The following is an 18,098-nucleotide window of genomic DNA, read 5'->3' on the forward strand; positions in this document are numbered from 1 at the left end:
GTGATTCATACACTACCAACACTTGTACGGTTGCGGTACAGAGTGCAGTATGATGTTTGGAAGTACATCATGGTGTTACCAGCACTTGTACGGAAAGGTACGAGGTGTCTGTGGTACAACACTTAACGGTACTCAAGGTGCGGTCCATACCCTACCTACACTAGTACGATGGTATACTGAGTGCATGTGGTACATGGTACATGGTCGTATCCTAGTTAGAACGTTCATACTCATCTGTTAAGCTCTGTAAATAGGTGTATGGGCGCCTATTTACAGGTTCGAAATCATATGATGTGTTATATGCATTTCTTACTGAGTCTGTTGACTCACAGTTTCTACTTTCATGTGTAGGTAAAGGAAAGGCTATGACTGAACAGGAGTGAACCCGAGCTCAGATGGGATTGTACATGTCAAGCAGCGCGACCTGGAGTGTTCGGTCTCGGGACATCTGGGAGTTATATTTTGAAAGTCGTTGTGCGACCTGGAAGTTACGTATTTTGAAATGTATAGTTTGAAAAGTAAATTTTACAAAATTTAAAAAACGGGATCCCAGAATCTGTAAATATTATATTATATTACAAAGTTTAATATTTAAAGCAAAAGTTTTAATTTGACACGTTTTAAGAGAAATTTCTTTGATTAGCAAAGATTGCACAATAATTGAAAAAGCACTGTAGCGTGCCTTAGCATTAGGGCGTTACAAAAAATTATTGACAAGTGTCCTAAATAACTCCAACGTACATGTACAGAATTATGACAAAAGAAAAAAATAGACTTAAAAACTATCAGAAATGCTAGAAAAGAAAAAAAAAATACCGCATAACTCTTTAGCAGGGTGCACTAATACTTAACCCAAACCATAATCAAATTCAAAATTATGTGAGTTATGTATGAGCTTACAGTTTACTACTCATCCCACAATCAATATATATATTTTATAAATTATATATTTATAGCTTTGTAAATCAATATAGTTTCTTACCCATATCAAGGCAAATCAATAGGTACCAACTATCATTGATTCAAAAATGGTTGATGCATTGTGTCTTCCCTACAAATTCAAAAATAAACCAATAATCAGTAAATTATTCAATTTATTCAAAAGGAAAACCCACATTAGCACCCTCTGTACTGAAACTTCCGCATCCCCGATGTCTGCTTGTGCCAATGTTGGGCTGCCTTCCTTCAGGTCTGTAATCGGGTAAGTTCTCTAATCGTATTGCCGACAACTAAAGGAGATGTCATGTGGATTCCAACAATTAACAAAGCTTAAGAATATTCATTTGGCAGAATTGCCGACAACTTTCATGGTGTTCAAAAATTTTAACATCTTCTAAAGTGCTGGAGCACACATTCGCCTTAATTACAGAGTCGATGGAAAGGGGTGGTGGTGTCGATTGGAATTGTTGACACCTATCTTTAATTCGATACGAGGTAAGACACACGTACAGTGTTATTTTTAGATTTTGAGTAAAATATATTTTATATATATACTTTAAATTAATAATCAATTTATTTTTATTTCACGCAGAACTTGAATTGGAGTGGGAGAAAGATAATAAGGACTAAATGGTTCTCCTTTGGTTGCATCATTCAGCGGAGGCCTATCGCTTCTATATTCAGGTTTGTGGTTGGGAAGGTGAAAGGGTTCAAGAGTTGGATTAATGGTGAGTGAATGGGGTTTTCGGATGAGACTGAAATGGGAATGGGAGAAGGAGTTGAGTGAAGAAGAAGAAGAAGAAGAAGAACAAGGTTGAGCTAAGAAGAAGGTGATGGCCATGGGAGCTTTTGGTAACCAATTACAATGTATAAATCCCCACTTTTAGAAAAATAAAAACTAAAAATGAAGAAGATAAACAAATCAAACATTATAAAGAATCTAAATTTGAAAAATGTTGTGAAACAACACCTCGGCAAGAACAAGAAACAGAGTATACCAGATCAATGAAAAACCAATTTAAATCAATTCATGTAGTGCAGCAAAGTAAAACCAGGAAACACTAGTAATAACAGGTATTAAAACACACAAGAATTAACGAGGTTCGAACAAGATAATAGTATATTACCTTGCCTACATCCTCGGCCAGTAACAGCCACAATTATGGCTTTGAGAGACTTTATTGATTGAGTTTAAGAGATTACAACATGAACCAATTGCACAACCAGGAAGCTTCACTTCTGCAATTGTTAACACTAATGGTGATGAACACAAAACACAGTGTCACCCCAATTACAAACACTCAAGGCTACTCAATTCTCTCTGTGTCTTTCTTTTAAGCTCTCTCTCTATTTCTCTCAAAACTGGTGTGTCGTATCAAAGGATTTGATGCCCTTTAAATACTGATGCTGCAGCTGGGTTCAAGTGCTCGATCACCAACTGTCATAACAGACAGTTGGTTAATATGGTTAAGTTAGGTAAGGGCACTTTAGGAATTTGATATTTGGCCAATTTCTTCAACAATTATCCACCTTGGACATATATCAAAAATTGCAGCAATGTAGAGATGAGTTGCAGCTGTTCTGGACTTGAGCACTCTCAGGCAGTGAGAATGCTTAGCAAGTTCAGACAGAGTCTGAACTTAGCTTGAGGGACATATTTGGTTAACATGTCAACTGGGTTTTCTTTGGTTCCAATCTTCTGGATCTGTATCTCTTTCCTTGCAATGACTTCTCTAATAAAATGGAGCTTGATGTCTATGTGTTTGGACCTTTCATGGTACATAGGATTTTTCATTAAATGAATAGCACTTTGATTGTCACAATGGACAGTGATATCTTCTCCTTTGAAACCAAGTTCACTTGTGAAACCTCTTAACCAAATTGCCTCTTTAATGGCTTCAGTAGCAGCCATATATTCAGCCTCTGTGGTAGATAGAGCCACCACCTTTTGTGAGTTCAATTTCCAACTGATGCATCCACCAAAAGCTGTGAATGCATAACCAGTGATAGACCTTCTGGTGTCGATACTCCCTGCATAATCTGAGTCAACATACCCTGCAACTTCAGTTTCAAATTTTCCATTGTTTCTGTACAGCAAACCAACATTGGATGTTCCCTTTAGGTATCTTAGAATCCACTTCACAGCCTCCCAATGTGTCTTGCCTGGATCAGATATGAATCTGCTTACCATGCTTAATGCATATGCCAAGTCTGGTCTGGTACAGACCATGCAATACATAAGACTTCCAACACAGGAAGCATAAGGAACATTGTCCATGTAAGTTCTGTCTTCTTCATTATCAGGGGCTTGACTTTGAGCAAGTTTGAAGTGTGAGGCAAGAGGAGTGGTGACAGTCTTGGACTCACTCATGCAGAATTTGTCAATGATTTTCGGAATGTATCCTTCCTGAGATAAGAACACAAAACCAGGTCTTTGTCTCTTGATTTCTATCCCGAGTATCCTTTTAGCTTCTCCTAGGTTTTTCATTTCGAATTCAGAGCTGAGTTGTTCTTTGAGTAAGTCAATAGCCTTTCTATCCCTTCCAATTATCAAGATGTCATCCACATAGAGTAGTAGCCATATAGGAGTCTTGTTGTAGTAAACACAGGGATCATATTCACTTCTTGTGAATTCAATTTGCAGCATGAATTCATGAAATCTAAGATTCCATTGTCTTGGTGCCTGCTTCAGGCCATATAGGGATTTTTGTAGTAAACAGACTTGATCAGTTTTCATGTTCTTAAATCCCTCAGGCTCTTCCATGTAAATTTTCTCATCTAAACTTCCATGTAAGAATGCTGTCTTTACATCCATTTGATCCATTTCAAGATCAAACATAGCAACCTTAGCCATCATGATCCTAATTGAAGTTTGTTTTACCACAGGAGAGAAAATGTCATTATAGTCAATTCCTTCTCTTTGATTAAACCCCTTTGCTACTAACCTTGCTTTACATCTGATTTCTTCACCAGGTAGTCCTTCTTTGTGTCTAAAAATCCACTTGCAACCTATTACCCTCTGTCGTTTAGGTCTGGGTACTCTAATCCATGTTTTATTTCTTTCTAGTGATCCCATTTCATCATTAATGGCACCAAGCCATTTCTTTCTGTTCTTTCCTGTAACAGCTTCTGCATAGGTGGTAGGTTCACTATTTTCGATTTCTTCAGCTGCTGCAAGTGCAAAAGCAATGCAGTCAGCATATCCAAATCTTTCTGGAGGCCTAACTTCTCTTCTGACTCTATCTCTGACCAGTTGATAACCTTGAAGCTCAGAAGACTCTTGTTCATGCCCTGTTTCTTCTTCAGTATGGTGATCTCTGTGTGTTGCAGATGTATCCACCTGATCTGCAACTTCATCATTCTCTTGTTCTGTTTGAAGTTCTACACTTTGCTTTTCATGATTGGCCTCTGATTTGGTAAGTTTCATTGCCATTTCATGCTCCTTAAATATCACATCTCTGCTGATGAGACACTTCTTGTGTCCATCTTCTAGACACCAAAGTTTATAACCCTTGACACCTTCAGGGTAACCCAGGAACAGACATTTTATGGCTCTAGACTCCAGTTTATCTTGTTTGATGTGAGCAAAGGCAGTGCAGCCAAATACCTTGAGATGATCATATCTTGGTACTTCACCTGTCCAAAACTCTTGAGGAGTTTTAAATTTCAGTGCTGTCGAGGGACATCTGTTAATGAGATAACATGCAGTTTGCAGAGCTTCTCCCCAAAATTTCTTGTCTAAGCCAGCACCCTTTAACATGCATCTTACCCTTTCAAGCAATGTCCTGTTCATTCTCTCTGCAATCCCATTTTGTTGTGGTGTCTTCACAACTGTTTTGTGTCTAGCAATACCATTATCTTGACAGAACTTTGTGAACTGATCTGAGCAATACTCTAGTCCATTATCAGTCCTTAGCTTCTTAATCTTTCTTCCAGATTGATTTTCTATTAGTTTCTTCCAGTTAACAAAGGTTTGAAATGCCTCATCCTTGGACTTAAGCAGAAACACCCAAACTCTCCTAGAATAGTCATCAATTATACTCATGAAGTAGTTAGCACCACCAATTGACTTAGTTCTTGAAGCACCCCATAGATCAGAGTGTACATAGTCTAGCTTTCCCTTAGTTGTGTGTAGACCTGGAGTGAATTTCACTCTGCTGCATTTACCATACACACACTCTTCACAGAATCCTAGTTCCTTGTCAAGTTTGCCTTTGAGAATTCCTTGTTTCTCCAATTCATAGAGACCTCTCTCACTAACATGACCTAGTCTCATGTGCCATAGCCTTGTGTTATCCCTACTGCTGCTCTTGACAACTAGATTCGATTTTCCCACAACTGTTTTTCCTTGTAGATAGTAAATTCCATTTTTAATGTCTCCCTTCATTACTATCCTAGTACCCTTCATTACTTTCATTGAACCATCTATTTTCACAGTGCAGCCCTTAGATACAAGTTCACTGATTGAAAGTAAATTTCTCTTTAATTCAGGGACATACCTGACTTCCTGTATGAGCTTGATCTGACCATCATTCATCTTGATCAGTACACTTCCCATTCCTGAGATCTTACAAGCTTTGTTGTCTCCTAGTAGAACTGAACCACCTTCAATCTTCTTGAAGTCACTTAACAGTTCCTTCCTTGGTGTCATGTGAAATGAACACCCTGAGTCAAGAATCCATTCACAACCAGATTCTTGACTTGTCACAACTAGAGCTTCTGCAGACTCATAGCCATCAAAAACAATCCCTGCAGCTCCTCTTTCTTGTCCCTTTTCTCTTTCCAGTTTAGCCTTGAGTGCCCTACATTCATCTCTGAAATGTCCTTCCTTCTTGCAGTAATAACACTGTTTTCCTTGTTTAGACTTTGCTTTGGATTTGAATCCTGAACTGTGTCCCTTGTTCTGGTTGTTCTTATGATTGGTTTTATTGTGTCCACCCCTGAATTCTCTTGAATTGCTTCTGGTTTTCACAAACAGGCTGTCTGCTATGCCATCATACCTTTCCTCATTTCTTTTCTGGATTTCCTTTGAGTTGAGTGCAGCCTTGACCTCTGTCATGGTCAAGGTTTCTTTGCCATATAGAATTGTGTCCACAAAGTGCTCATAGGTTTTTGGTAGTGAACTGAGCAACAAGATCCCTTGATCTTCATCTTCAATTTTCACTCCAATGTTGCTAAGATCAAGGATGATTCGATTGAACTCATCTAGATGTTTTCTGAGTTCTTTCGAGTCTTCCATCTTGAGAGTATACAATTTCTTTTTCAGGTATAGTTTGTTGGCAAGTGATTTCTTCAGATATATGGAGGCTAGCTTTTCCCATAACCCCAGGGCTGTTTCCTCATTAGATACCTCTCTCAGTACTTCATCTCCCAAACTCAGCAAGATTGCACTATGAGCCTTTGTCTCAATTTCTTTGATCTTCTTCTTGTCATCTCCCAATTCCTTCAATTCTTCTTTATCAATGGCTTGATACACTCCTTGATGAACCAGAAATGCTTTCATCTTGATTCTCCACAACCCAAAATCATTGGTTCCATTGAACTTATCTACTTCAAAGCGTGCGGAAGCCATGGATTATTTTCTTGATCCTGTTCTTGCAGCAAGAAACCTGAGCTCTGATGCCAATTGTTGTGAAACAACACCTCGGCAAGAACAAGAAACAGAGTATACCAGATCAATGGAAAACCAATTTAAATCAATTCATGTAGTGCAGCAAAGTAAAACCAGGAAACACTAGTAATAACAGGTATTAAAACACACAAGAATTAACGAGGTTCGAACAAGATAATAGTATATTACCTTGCCTACATCCTCGGCCAGTAACAGCCACAATTATGGCTTTGAGAGACTTTATTGATTGAGTTTAAGAGATTACAACATGAACCAATTGCACAACCAGGAAGCTTCACTTCTGCAATTGTTAACACTAATGGTGATGAACACAAAACACAGTGTCACCCCAATTACAAACACTCAAGGCTACTCAATTCTCTCTGTGTCTTTCTTTTAAGCTCTCTCTCTATTTCTCTCAAAACTGGTGTGTCGTATCAAAGGATTTGATGCCCTTTAAATACTGATGCTGCAGCTGGGTTCAAGTGCTCGATCACCAACTGTCATAACAGACAGTTGGTTAATATGGTTAAGTTAGGTAAGGGCACTTTAGGAATTTGATATTTGGCCAATTTCTTCAACAAAAAATAACTCTATAAACGAGAGAGAACCATAACCTTTCTTAAATCATCTTGGCTGTTCTTAGATTGAAGATAAATTGGAGAAGAACTTCCAATCAACGGAAAGGTGTTTCGATTGAAAGACCATGGATTTAGGGATTCGAATTTTCAGTAAGTCGTCGCCGAGGGGTCGCCGTGAGGTCGCCGTTGGTTAGCCGAGGTGTCACCGAGGGATCGCCGAGGGGTAGCCGTGGGGTCGTCTGGGCTGGCTGCAGAGATGGCGTGGGTTTGGAATGGAGAGTGAGAAAATAAATTTTCATTTTTTTTAAGTAATAAAATTTTTATTTTTAAAAATAAAAAGTATAAAATTTTTATTGTATACATTAAGTGTATGATAAAAATATATATCTTAAACAATAATAACCACACGATTTAAAATTGATAGTTAAAAAAAGTACCCTACCGGTAGGGAACTTTTGTTGAGTCCTACCATAATCTTGCCCATATATATATTAGTCATTTTTGTATATATAAATTTCTATCAATTAAATATGATTGTACAATCTTTTTCTTATTCTCTATCTATAAATAATTTTACATGTATCTATGTTATTTAGCTTTTTATAACTATATTATTCAAATTTTCAAAAGAAATATACACAGTTTTTTGGATTGGTTTTGGTACTTAATATTTTTTGTTCGATGTATTATGGTATTTTGAGATTCTACACTTAGTTTGCTCCTTTAAATAATTATTATTCTTAATTTTTTTAGCATATATCGGTTAGAGACAATTTTTAAGAAACACTTAAATGAAATTTCAATGGTTATACAATATTATGATGTCCTTATACTTTATTTTTTAAATTTGAATTCAATGTTTTTGTTTGGTTGTAACTAAATAAGTATATCAATATCTTTATATATTAAAAGTGTCTATCTAACGGCATTTTTTGGTTTAACAGAATATACTTAAAAATAAAAGAATATTCTGTTAAATTTAACGATTAGGTTTGATCTCCCGTTAACAAATAAACCCAATAATTAAACCCAAAAATGAAACAATCTTTTAAATATTAATAATCTCTTTTTAATTAAAAAAATCATCTTAGCCACATATCTCTCTAACAAACCTATCTTGGGAGAATATTAATAATTTTTTTTATTTATTTTTTAAAAAGAAAAATATAGATAAAATGTCTAGAAAAGATAATATAAATGTGAGACTGTATGTGAGTTGCCCCTTCTCTAATTACCTAGAAAAGATAAAATGTATAGATAAATATATATATGGAGGAGGTTCTAATGGTTACATTTTTATTGTAACCATCATGGTTACATTTTTTTTAGTCATTGGATCATTATTAAATGGTTGTGATTAATTTGGAAATTAAATAAAAAAATTAAAAATGACTTGTAACCTGATATTAACCTATTAATTTATTTCCTTTTAAAACTTTAATTAAGATTAGTTATATTTTAAAATTAAATTAAGTATAATTAATTAATTCTAAAAATGAAATTTTTACCTATTAGTAACTTGCTATTATAGGAAAAAAAAATGTAACCATATGATTACAATAAAAATGTAACCATTGAATAGTCACCCATATATATATGTGAAACTGTATATGTAAGAGAATTTAATTAAAAAAAAATAATAATATAAATAATTACAGAAGGGACAACTCATTGATATCGTGGAAGAAGAACATTGATTGTGTTGGCTTAGAGATTTTTGGGCTTGGGCTTAAAAAAATAAAAAGAAGATGAAATGGATTGTAATTAGTATTTACCTTATATGTTTGTGCTTATTTTTAGTTTTATTTTTAATTACCACCAAGAGGAGAAGGTTGAAAAATATTAGAATATGAAAATATTATTGGTGCTTATTAGTAATTTGCAAAGAATGTGAAAGTCTATAAATATATAGTTGTGTAGCTATTATTAGATATGAAATGAGATAATAGAACTTTTTTCAATTAGAAGATTAATGTACATTTTACTATTAATATATAACATACATTATTATAACACAATTATGTTTTACTTACTAAATATACTGACACATATTTTATTTTTATAAAACAAATCGTTCAAATAATTATACTATTTTAATTATTAATTAAAATTAAAAACTAAAATATTAAATAAAACTAACACTACGTCGCTTGGCACGTAACAATCACCTAGTATATAAAAAAGAGAGTAATGAGACGGTGACATAGTATTTTAAAATTATTCTAAAGCTATTTTTCTCTACTTTTTTTAATTCTCTTATTTTTAATATTTTATTAGAGCATAAATCTACAAATTATATTTTATTATTATTTTAATAAACCAATTAAAACTTAAATATCTAATTTTAAATCTTCTCCAATTTTTAAAATACATATAACTCTAAACTTATAAATATCTATTCTATATAAAATGTGACTATATAACAGAATTCTTGATTTATGATAAATTATTGTTTTTTAAAAAAAAAATAAAATTATTCAAAAATAATTTAAAAACCTAAATTTTCTCTATTACTATCATATTTTTTATTCTTGTACGTATATATATCTGTCATCATGTTTTCTAATTTTTTTATTAAAGTTAATTATTTAAGTAAATAAAATTCCATAATAAAAATCTAATTCCTAAATTTTCTCTATTACTATCTTATTTTGAATTTAATTAAAACCAACAAAATATAGTACGTAATCTTGTACGCATATCTCTCATTTTAATTTTCTAATTTTTTTATTAAAGTTAATTATTTTAAATAAATAAAAATCCATACTAAAAATCTAATTCCTAAATTTTCTCTATTACTATCCTATATTTTGAATTTAATTAAAACCAACAAAATATATGTACCTAACTTGTACGTATATCTCTCATTTTTTCTAATTTTTTTATTAAAATTAATTATTTTAAATAAATAAAAATTCATAATAAAAATCTAATTCCTAAATTTTCTCTATTACTATACTATTTTGAATTTAATTAACAACAATAAAATATATGTACGTATATTTTTCATTTTTTTAATATAAATTTTCTATATACATGTATATTTATACAAAAAAAAAAATACAGATAAAAAATAGTAGTGAAGAGATCCAAAAAATTTCACATGAAGAAGCTTCAAACACACTCTAAAAAAAGGTATCATTGATAATTCTATGTGTAACTAATTTATTTGTTTATTTGAATGATTTTAGTCTATATATATCTCAAATTATGCTTTTCAATTTTTATAATTCGGTTATAGCAAGTAAGAATATTTGAGTTGATGTAATCATAACAGTATATATAGCTTTAGTTGAGCATGAATGACATTGTGCATTTGATTTTGTTTTAAGTTTAGATTTTACAATCATATTTGAATACTTAGCTATATATATGTGTGGATCTTGAGTTTATCGAGTTAATTTGTTGAAAATATATATTTATTGATTTGCTCAAAACAAATATACATAAACACATATATTTTGTTGAGTCTATCATGGAATGCTATGAGATTGATGAGAGGCTTCAAGAGAAGAATGAGATTAAGATGGCTACAGTTCAAGTTTCAAAAAAAAAAGTCAGAAGTGGCAACTTGCATTGTGAAGAAAGCTGGAAGCCCAACTGAGAAGAAAGCTGGCCTAAATCTAAATATAAGAGGTTATGATGTTATAGATGATATTAAGATAAATTTAGAGAGCATTGCTTTGCTATAATATTATTTGGAAGCTATCATATTTCTTATTTTTTATATTCTTTCTTTCATATGTCCAGTCATATGCCTGCTACCCCTATTCTTTATAATTTTATTATTACCGGCTTGAGTTAAGTATCCATAGTAAGTGTGTAGCATTATTATCTTTTAAATATATTTCAAGCTAATCTCCATTCTCCTCTTCTCTTTCTGCAAATTTTGAATTTGACTTTTCACTATTGATTTTCAAATAACCCTACACACTAATTAAAATTAGTTTTTAAACCATTTTGAATTATATGATTATTTATTGAATCTTTCTCAATTAAATTATAGAGCGCCTAACATAAAACTAAGTATACCTGCATTGCACGTAACTTTCTTCTAGTATATTACATAAATATCTATATATTTTTCTTTATGCATCTCTGTCACGTTTTTTCTTTTTTCTTTTTTTTTTATTTGTTTTTTAATGAAGATTGTTTTATATACATCTCTCTCTCACACTATTTCTTCTTCTTTTTTTTTTTTCTTTTTCTTTTTTAATTGAAGATTCTCCATCTATCTCTAATCCTATTTGTTTATTTTTCTCTTTTTTCTTTTATTTGCTTTAAGTTTAAGTAACTATTAATTTTTTATATATGCATAACACCTCGACAGTAATATCAATAAATAGCATTAAGATCTCGATTTTTAATATTTTTTTTCATAATTTAGAGACATATAGACTTTTTTCTTTATGTCGACAACTTCAATGTCATCGATGTCTTCGAATTATTCATAATTTACTCATTAGTATGAATTATTTAATGTAAAAAAGTGATCTTTTAATGATAAATTCATGAAAAGTGATGAAAAAACTATTGTAACTTTTTCTTCCTTATTCTCATGTGATACTCTTTATTCTTCATTATATTTCTATCGCTCTTTATATAAATATTTTTAGTACTTTTTTTCTCAAAAAGATATTTTAAATCAAACTTTATATAAATGAATAAGTGTATGTATATAGACTAGATAGATGTTACGTGCCAAGTCACGTATATTAATTTTATTTTAGTTTTTAATTTTTTTAATATCATAATTTTAAAATTAATAATATTCAATGTAGTGATAATCATTGAAATTTAAAAGCATAATAGTAATTTAAATAAAACCAAAAATTACTATTATACTTTGTAATAGTAATTAAAAAAATATATTATTTGTCTTAAATTTATCTTCGGAATTAATGAAAATGCTCATCTGGTTAAACTATCAAAATAATATTTAAAATTGAACTAATTCTATATATCAAAATTTGAAAATAATTTTTAATAAAAAAATAAAAAATACGAACAAATTTATTATTAATTGCAACAGATTAATTATATTTAGGTTTAACTAACTACATGCATGCTGACCCTTTACGTGGCAACATCTAATAATTTATTATTTTTTTTATTTAAAAAAAAAGTCACCCAATAATTTCTCATAAACTAAGAATTCTTTTATATAGTCACATTTTATATAGAATAGATATATTTTTTCTGGAAAGAATAACTTTAGTTTATGATTTATAACCCATATGTTGATATTATATTTTAATTATATAATTATTATTATGATTTGTTTTAAATGTATCTATCATTATGATTTATTTTAATTATGTATATATAATTTTTGTTCTTTCTCACCTAATTATAGATCATACTTCAATGCCTTTATCTATTCTTTTCTTAATTCTCAAATTTTTTACTTTTTTATTATTTTTTTTTAAAAAAAAAAAACTCCAATTAAGCTAATAATAATAATAAAAATAAAAATATCTAACTAAAAGAAATTATATCAACATAAGGCACAATATTTTTTTTGATTTACATACGTATATATCTTCTAAGTTTTATTTTTTTAAAATAAATATATAATACCTTAATAATAAATAGGAAAATTACCTCATATACTATTTTTAAATTTTTTTATAATATATATATCTATATCTTCACAATATTTTGGTTGCGATTTAGGTTACTCTGTTAGTTTCTATAGGGATTTCTGTGTAGAATTTTGTAAAAATGTAAAAAAAAATCGTAAAACAAAAAAAAAAAACTATTTTGAAGTATAAAAATAAAAAACCCTTAATAAATAATTTAAGAAAAAAATAAACTATCTATTTTATAATTAATAATTAAAAAGCAAAGTCAAACTATCTATTTATAATTTTTAAATTTAAGATAATTAATTAATAATTAAAAAAATAAAATTTCTAAATATCTATTCTTTCCTGAATTCTCTAATTTTTCTAATTTTTTTGTTCTACTTTAAATTCTCTCCTTAATTCTCTCATTTTTCTAATTTTTTTATTCTGTTTTATTTAATTAGAGATCATTAATCAATTAAAAATTAAAAAAAAAACTATATATTTGTATATAATAACTAATAAATAAATATATATGTATCAAAAAAATTAACCTACATATAATTTTTTATAGAGAGAGATATAATTAATATTCACTAATATAATTTATCAAAAGAAATTATTAACTAATAGGCCAAAAATATCAAAATTCTAAACTTATTATATTTATCATCCTCTCTTCCCTCACATAATAAAAGTAAGTACTTAGGGATCATTGTTTAATTTATTTTATGTACAAAGCAAACTTATTAGAAAGAATATTAATGATGATTACAAATTAGATACGGTGATGACATCAATTTTAAATACAATGGTGACTATAAATGAGATACGGTAATGATAGTTGTTTTAAAATTATATGATGAATTTTCTATATATTTATTATATTCTTTCTGTTTTAGATCTCTATTTTGTGTAAGAAATATTTAGTTTTTAATTTTCTTCACCATAATGTATATTTTAATTAAAAATTGCCTATTTTTTATTTATATAAGAAGTTGTATGATAATTTTTTTTAATTATTTAAAGTATAATTTTATTATGTAATTATTATTTATATAATTATTTAATGCCGCACGCGAAGCGCGGCCTGTTTCCTAGTTAAAATTATAAGAAAGAAAGAGGAAAAAAGAAAAAAGAGAATTAATTAATTAATTTTTAGCTTTTATATTTTTTTGTTTTTATTTTTTTTTATAATTTTTAAATTATTTTTTTAATTTTTTAAATATTTATAATGAGGTAGACTAATGAAAATTTATTATGTGTATACTTGTGTACATTGTGGCATGTATACTGTGACATTTAACATAATTTTTTGAGCAATAAAAGTAAATAGCTAACAAAAATGAAATTTGGAGAGTTTTAATATTAAAAAATGGGTTTGTTGGATTAAGTGTAACTAAATGTGTATTTTAAATAATTTAGCTGCTAATATAAAAAAATATATAGAACTGTGACTAGAAGTCATCAAATAAAATAAGAAGAGGGGAAGTTTTTCTTTTGCACTTTATATTTATTTATTTATTTGGTGTGCAATCTTCAAGGAATAAATATATAAAATGAAATATAGTTAATGATTTTTTTTTTTTCTGATAGAATAGTTAATTAATTAATTAATTAGATTGTCCTAACCAAATTTCAATGAATAATATGACGATCCATAATAGAGTCCAGGTGCAATGCACTAAGCTACTCAATTTTTTATTTTATTTTTTTGCTTAAACAAGCTACTTTTTTAATTTATTTTTTGCTTACACAAGCTACTCAATTTCGCTTTGGCTGCCTGGCTGCACCCCCAGCTACTTCACGCGCTCCACACACTCTCCTCTTTACTCCTAAGCAATTGCTATTGGGTAGAGTAGTGCCTACTTTTATTTGTGGTATTTTACGATTTAGTTAGTGATATTTTTTAAAAATTATTTGAAATTATATGATACTAAATATTTAATTGCACCAATAACAGTATGACACTGATGAGGGTGCTAGATACTAATAATACCTTTTAGCATCTCCAATGAAAGACAATATTTATAATTGTCAAAAGTAGGAGTGTACGTCGGTCGGTTTATGCTACATTTTATTCAATCAAATATAATGATTGGATTACAAAAAATTAAGTGCAATCCGTTCAATTAAGAAAAAAAAAATAGTAACTAGCCCAATAAAATTAGTCGGTTTGGTCGGGTTAACCTGTCCAATTTTTTTAAAAAATTTTATTTTTACATTCAATTGCTATATTTTAGTTAATTATAATAATGAAATAAATATATATAGATTAAATTCAAATTTCAAATTAACCACCATAAAAAAAAAAAAAAACATGCTAGGTTGAATTTTATATTGTTTAAATAGTCATATAAAATATATAATATACAAATATATATAATGAAAATATATATATAAAAATAAAAAACATCTTAATCAGGTTGGTCGGGTTAGTTCGGGTTGATTGGACGGGTTAGTATTATTTTCAAGTCGTCCAATATAAAGATTAAGCGGGTTATATTTTTGTCGGGTTTTTTCATTTACATTTTTCGTCGAGTTATCTCGGTTTGGTTTAGACAAGTTATTTGGGTTTGGCGGTTTACAAAAGTTTATGTACAGCCCTAGTCAAAAATAACACATCATCTATTTTTTTTTTTCTCTCATCTACATAAGATTTGATACTATTTTCTACTAAAAGTACTTCAATAGTTTACAACTCCAAAAATTGCCTACTATAGTCCCACCTATCACATTTAAAATATTAAAAAACCACTCTAATAACCAACATGTAGTCCTATTGGAGATGCTCTTAGCAATTGACTTTATACACATATACTCATTTTATAAGACCAAATACAATCATCACACATACATTTGCTTATATAATAATAATAATAATAATAATATGACATGCATTTTGTAGTCCATTTTATGTATATAATACAATGACAATATATTTATGATAATTTTAAAAAATGATTATATATAGGACATGTTTATGGTAAGCACATTAGTGTTGTCCTTATAGTGGGTATATTTTTAGAGTCATAGATATTTAATTTAATATTGATAAATTTAAGTGTATAAAAATAGTTAGTATTAATAATGTATTAGATTATTCATAAATTTATTTTTAATAATATTTTTAAATTAAATAATAATTCTTAGGTCCGTTTGGTACGCAAGATTGGACTGTAAATGATTGGACTAGACTGGAGAAGATTGGATTATGCTGAAAGTAATCATGTTTGGTTTAAGAATAGACTGGACTATTTTATTTATTTTATTTTAGAAAAAAAACTTAAATTAAAAAAATATAATATTAAATTAAAATTAAAATTAAAATATATAATAATAAACAAATATAAATGAATGATTCACAGCAAAAAAATAAAAAATAATTAAATTATAAAATTAAATAAAATAATATATCCTATATATAATCAAGAATATATCATAAATATATAATCAAATAGTTTAGCATATTTTTTTATTTAATAAATAATTAAAATAGTAAAATAAAAATACTTAAATAATATTAAATTATTTATGTTAAACATTAATTAAATATAAATATTAATTTTTTAATATATTTATATAAATTTTCCAGTCATTTAAAAATAATATATAATTTTATTGTCATATTGTTTCTCTTAGAATCAATTTAAGTAACTATTGTTTAATTAACAATATTTTAAATTTTAAAAACTTATGTATAATAATTTAAAATTATATATTTATACTAATTTTAATGAATAAGTTCTTGATAAAAAAATTATAAAAAAAATGTGTGATAATTCTTTCATTTAAATTCTTATTAAATTTAAAATATATTAATAAAATCAAAGTTAAAAAAAAACAATAAAAAAATCTCATCTGCATGAGATTATTTATCCCACCCTGCTAGATGGGATAAATAATCCCAGACAGATGAGATTAGCTGGATTAGTTATCCAGATTTCTGCCATGTGTTGGGTTTTATGCCCTAAATAAAACTCATTTCAATATAATCAGATTTACTTATTAATATAGATCAGAAATAACATTTAATGTTGCATGGTTCACATGATTTATTTCATGATTATATGTACATAATGTATGAATTCATCTGAAACCCTTTTCACATACTTGATCCTATTTATTGTGTTGTCAACACATTGGAAAGTAAACATGACTATGTGAATAAAGTTTCCTAGATTTATCAGACACAGGGTTTTACTGATATGATAATCTATAACAAGAGTTTACTTGCATTTGGAGAAATGCTATGTTCTTTCCAGAGCATTAGTTAAAGTAAAGCTTAGGTTGGATGCATGGAGTATGCATCGGAAGGGACCGATATTGAACTTTGACTTATATTTATTAAACTTACTGTAATATCTATTCAAGTCAATATCACCTAGTTGATCCTAGATCAAATGATCTTAATCCTGTTATGATTAGGCTCGATCTCAAGAGGCTATTCGTGTTCTTTGATTTGTTAGTTAATCCTACTTTTAGGTCAGGGTGATACGTACATTTTGGGAACACGGTAGTGCAATTGAGTGGGAGCGCTAACATAAACATGGAATCTATAGCTTCTATTTGGCGAATAGTAAGCAAAGGATGATCTCCTTCGAGCTTGACTAAACGAAAATAAATGGTGGAGATCTCATTTCACATAAGCTGAAATATCATTTATACGGGGTTAAGTGTTTTAAGGATTAAATACATTGTAGGGTGTAACAGTAATCTAATCCCTTTATAGTGTAGATCATTCATATAGAGGATCATTGATCAAATTAGGATTATAACAATGGATAACTAATGATGTGTCTATATGGTGGAACATATAGAGCATTCTATATACTGAGAGTGCAATTCTAAGTTCTATGCGTGGATTCAACGAAGAATTAATAAGTCAGTGAATTTAGGTTATAAATTCTTGATCTGCTTATTGGAAGCTCGGTTATATAGACCCATGGTCCCCCCACTGGTTGAGATAATATTGCTTGTAAGACTCATATAATTGGTTTTGATTAATCAATTATAATTCTCAAATTAGACTATGTCTATTTGTGAATTTTTTCACTAAGTAAGGGCGAAATTGTAAAGAAAGAGTATTAGGGGCATATTTGTTAATTATGATACTTTGTATGGTTCAATTAATAAATATGATAAATGATAATATTATTTAATAATTATTTATAGTTATTAAATAGTTAGAATTGGCATTTAAATGGTTGAATTTGAAAATTGGCGTTTTTGAGAAAATTAGATGCAGAATTGAGAAAACTGCAAAATCCAAGTAAGGCCCATTACACTACATGGTCGGCCACTTGGGATGATTTTTCAAACTGATATTTTCATTATTTTAATGCCAAATAATTCAAACCTAACCCTAGTGGAATGCTATAAATAGATAGTGAAGGCTTC

This window comes from Cannabis sativa, chromosome 2 (assembly GCF_029168945.1).
Source record: "Cannabis sativa cultivar Pink pepper isolate KNU-18-1 chromosome 2, ASM2916894v1, whole genome shotgun sequence".
NCBI lineage: Eukaryota > Viridiplantae > Streptophyta > Magnoliopsida > Rosales > Cannabaceae > Cannabis > Cannabis sativa.